Source organism: Sapajus apella, unplaced genomic scaffold, assembly GCF_009761245.1.
Source record: "Sapajus apella isolate SASKATOON/1434 unplaced genomic scaffold, GSC_monkey_1.0 scaffold195, whole genome shotgun sequence".
NCBI classification, from domain to species: Eukaryota; Metazoa; Chordata; class Mammalia; order Primates; family Cebidae; genus Sapajus; species Sapajus apella.
The window spans coordinates 905,712-910,444 of NW_022437135.1; the positions used below are offsets into that span (position 1 = coordinate 905,712).

The following is a 4,733-nucleotide window of genomic DNA, read 5'->3' on the forward strand; positions in this document are numbered from 1 at the left end:
TTTGGGAAGCCAAGGCAGGTAGATCACAAGGTCAGGAGTTCAAGACCAGCCTGGCTAAGATGGTGAAACCCCGACTCTACTAAAAATACAAAAATTAGCTGGGCGTGGTGGCAGGCACCTGTAATCCCAGCTACTCAAAAGGCTGAGGAAGGAGAATCGCTTGAACCCAGTCAGCAGAGGTTACAGTGAGCTGAGATTCATGCCACTGCACTCCAGACTGGGTGACAGAGACAGACTCCATCTCAAAATAAAAAAAAAGTTTTCTTCAATACATTCTCCGTGAGGTATTTCTTCTACAAAAACACTTAGGCAGCTCTGCTGCCTTTCAGTAAGCATGAGTGGGGAAGTGCATATTAAATCCTTCAAAGGTGTGACTGGGTTTAGCACCCTGGGTGGCACTAGTCACAGGCTGTTCTTCAAAGCTCATGAGCTCAGCTCCTAGTCTGGAAAGGACAGAGTCCAAAAAGGACCTCAGGCTCAGAGGGCCTTGGGCTGAGGCCACAGCCAGGGAACGCCCCTGGGCCCTGTTGGTCTCTTCTAGCTCGGCAGGTCTCTCTCATTCTGTCTCTTCTTTTTCATTTAAAGAAGGGGTCTCACTTTGTTGCCCAGGTTGGTCTGGAACTCCCAAGCTCAAGTGATCTCCTGCCTCGGCCTCACAAAGTGCTGGGATTACAAGTGTGAGCCACCACGCATGGCCAACGCTGTCTCTTCTTACATTGCTGCACCACCTTCCCTTCAACCTCCTTGGCTCTTCACCCCTGCCCATTTCCCTGGGACCCTCCCTGCACCCTCCTAGGCCAGCTTTGGCCCTTGGTCTCCCCCATCTCCTTTCCCCTCTTTAACAACCAAGGGTCTTAATTCCACCTGCTATCACTAGTGACTCCTAAGTCTGCAGGGGACTACAGGCGTTCTCATCTCTACCTATTATCCTCATGACAGAACCTTGTGCGCCCAAGGACGGAGGCGAGCAGCGTCCTTCAGACTCAACTGTACCTCCATCAGTCATGCGGAGAGAGGCCACCATATCAGCCAGGACCAGGATTTCCTGGAACTCTGACTTCCGTACACCCAAGCACAAGGTTGAAACTAAACCCACCTCCTCAGAGTCTCCACGTGGCTCTCCTCCCCAGAGGGCAGCACTGCCTGCTCCACTCCAGGCCTCCTGGTCCACGCCTCTTCTCCGTCCCCAGTCACTACCCTGTCCTCACCACCCCCCTCCAGTGGACACCGCTCCACACTGTCCGCCACACCTTCGTCCTCCCTGGACACCTTCACACCCTGCCACTTCCTATGGAAAAACGCTATGTTAGGGTGCCCTATCAGACCCCAAGATAATATTCCTGTTGAGGAAACAGACACTGAAGGATTCAGGAGTCAAGGGGGACACTTCCACTAATTTACAAATTGTTCTGGCAAAAAAAATTTCAAAGAGAAGAAGCCGGGCGCGGTGGCTCACGCCTGTAATCCCAGCACTTTGGGAGGCCGAGGCGGGTGGATCACAAGGTCAAGAGATCGAGACCATCCTGGTAAACACGGTGAAACCCCGTCTCTACTAAAGCTACAAAAAATTAGCTGGGCATGGTGGCGCATGCCTGTAATCCCAGCTGCTCAGGAGGCTGAGGCAGGAGAATTGCCTGAACCCAGGAGGCGGAGGTTGCGGTGAGCCAAGATCGCACCATTGCACTCCAGCCTGGGTAACAAGAGCGAAACTCCGTCTCAAAAAAAAAAAAAAGAGAAGAAGAAAATATGAAAAAGCAAATGGGGCAAAACGTAAAAAACATTGGTGATGCTAGGTGAAGACAAACTCCTTATACTGTTTTCAAACTTTTCTGAAATTATACCAAAATAAAGGTACCCCCAAAAAATCCAAACCTCACCTTAGCATCAAAGTCCAACAATAAACAGCTCTTCTTTCAGGCAGAAGCCACTCCTGCCAGGCAGGGTCCATCCGTCTGACATCTTGTTTTTACCCCCTCTCAACACCTAGACTCAGGATTTCCCCAGTCCCTCCCTTTGAAGCTACTTCCTCCACTGCCCCGAGGGCCAGTTCCCGACTCACTCCTTCCAGGGGTGCCGAGGAAGGAAATGAACTAACATTCCCTGAGCACCTGCTGCCAGCCAGGCCAACACTGCACTCGCCCTAATCCTCACACGCCTCAGCGAGGAGGGCCTCCCGGAGACTCGGAGAGATGGAGACACCGGTCCAAGGTTACACAGCCGCAGATCCAGAGCTGGAACGGGGACCCAGCGGTCTGTGCCGTCCACAGCACCAACCCACACCTCACTGCTGCCTGACACCTTCCCAGACCATACACCCCCCCCCGACCCCGGCCCAGTCACTCAGTGCACACGGATGGGCTGCTTTGACCAGGTCCTGCTTTAAATGCTTAGGGATCCGTCAGAGAACAAAACAAACAGGGTTTCTGACTTCATTTTTGTGGACAGAGACGGACAATAAAGGCCATATTTATTAAACACTTAAACAATACAGCACTGACTCCATGGCAGGTGTTATGCTAAACGTTTTATAAACACAAATTAATTTGAGTGTCACAAAAATTCTGTTAGGTATTGTTCTTACAAATGAGGAAACCAAGGCCAAAGCAGTTAAATAATCCACCCAAAGCCACATGAGTAGCAAGTGGTGAAGCCACAACGCAACCCCAGGCAGCCTGACTCCAGAGCCCGGGCTCTGCCCCTCTCGGTAAGCGTGAGTGAGCAACACGGCACGCTAGAGAGGTAAGCGCCCTGGACAAACGGAGAGCAAGGCAGGGTAAAGGGAATCGGGCGCACTGCGGGCAAGGAGAAACACTGACATTTCAAACTGGGAGGCACGAGGATTCCCACAGGAGGTAATAGCTGAGCAAAGACATGCAGGGGTTGAGGGGTTACCCTGCAATACTGCAGGAAAGACTGTTTCAGGGAGGGGGGAGTCTGTCCTATGCCCCTGAGGCAGGGCGTGCCTGGAGCACAGGAGGAAGCTCGGGCGAGGGAGGAGACAGCCCCTGCCTTTGGTGCAACAGAATGCCCGTGCGTGCTGTGTGCCCGATTCCCCGCCTCCCTTGTGCCTGCATAGCTCCCTTAGTTTTCATCTTGACTTCCAAAGTGAACCGTGAACTCTGAGAACAGACCCCGTGATCCCTACTCCCTCTGCCAGTCCCTGGTACTTTCAATCCGATGCTTGCTGGATCTGTCTGCCTTGCCTTCAGATTCCACAAAACTACTAGGTCCAGGAGGACGAGCAGGTCCTGCCAGAGAAGCTTCTGACACCTGTGCCACTGGTCCTCCTATACTAGCCATGAGCAGCAGCAAGTAAATGGCACTTGTATTCTGCATTTTCAAAGCATGCCTATCCACTGCTATAGTCACATTTTATTCCCAGTAGGCCCCTTTAAACTGGTATGCGGCCAGTATCGCCCTACTTGACAAATGGCAAAACAATCAGGTAACTCACCTGAGCTCACTGTGCAGCAGCAGAATCAAGGCTTTCTCATCTAGACTGGCAGATCAGGGTCTGCAGAGGCCGCTGGCATCTTCACTCTCCTTTATGACCCACCCACCTTCTCTCAAGCCCAGCCCCCGGCCCTGCAGGATGAAGTCACTGAGGACTCAAAGCTCTTGAATTTCGGCACACAAATCTCTCTCTTTTTTTTTTTTTTTTTTTTTTTTTTGAGACAGAGTCTCACTCCATCACCAGGTGCCAGGCTGGAGTGCAGTGGCGCGACCTCGGCTCACTGCAACCTCTGCCTCCTGGGTTCAAGTGATTCTCCTGCCTCAGCCTTCCCAGTAGCTGGGACTACAGGCGCACGCAACCACGCCCAGCTAATTCTTGCATTTTTAGTAGAGACAGGGGTTCACCGTGTTGGTCAGGATGGTCTCGATCTCTTGACCTCATGATCCGCCTGCCTCAGCCTCCTAAAGTGCTGAGATTACAGGCGTGAGCCACCATGCCCGGCCCCACGAATCACTCTTCAGAGGTGAGTAATTGACCAGGCCAGGCACGGGGTCTCAGGAGGCCATGGTGGGCAGATTACCTGAGGACAGGAGTTCAAGACCAGCCTGGCCAACAAGGTGAAACCCCGTCTCTACTAAAAATACAAAAATTAGCCGGGCGTGGTGGCACACGCCTGTAGTCCCAGCTACTCGGGAGGCTCAGGCAGGAGAATCGCTTGAACCCGGGAAGCGGAGGTTGCAGTGAGCTGAGGTAGTGCCACTGCACTCCAGCCTGGGCAACAGAGTGTGAGACTCTGTTTCAAAAAAAAAACAAAAGAGGTAAGTCATGACCGAACAGTACAGGGTCCCGATCCCATCTAAGTAGGTTTAAGACAAAGACCAAGCATTTAGTTAAGTCACAGAGAATTTAGCTAAATGCAGTGAGTCACCCACTTCACACAGAGAAAAATGCATCCCTCTACTCCTGTCTCACCACGTACAGAATGCCCAGATTTCTTCCCATAGTTCCCCTTGAACTATGCAGGCTACTCAAAAGGAATTAAGGAATATGCATCAGACACGTCCCTATTTCTAGCCTCAGTCTTTTAAGTAGCAAAAAGTAAATCCCTTTTTGTCATACGTCAGAAATGATAGGATACCTTTTTCTTTCCATTTTTTTCCAGAGTAGATTATACCAATTTAATTCCATTTTATTTTCCAGAGTAAGCATACCAAAAAAACCATACTGGAAGAATCATTTTCAATTGGATGTGGTGGCTCACATCTGTAATTCCAACACT

At 51.1% G+C, this 4,733-nt stretch overlaps 1 long non-coding RNA gene across 1 annotated transcript; it reads right to left on the reverse strand.

Moving 5' to 3' along the window:
- Positions 1-2,439: 2,439 nt before the first annotated feature.
- LOC116543751 lies at positions 2,440-4,076 on the reverse strand. The gene is made up of 2 exons (XR_004265688.1): positions 3,962-4,076; positions 2,440-3,638 (listed from the first exon to the last, which is right to left on the reverse strand). It is a non-coding gene; the product is annotated as an uncharacterized LOC116543751 (long non-coding RNA).
- Positions 4,077-4,733: the final 657 nt, after the last annotated feature.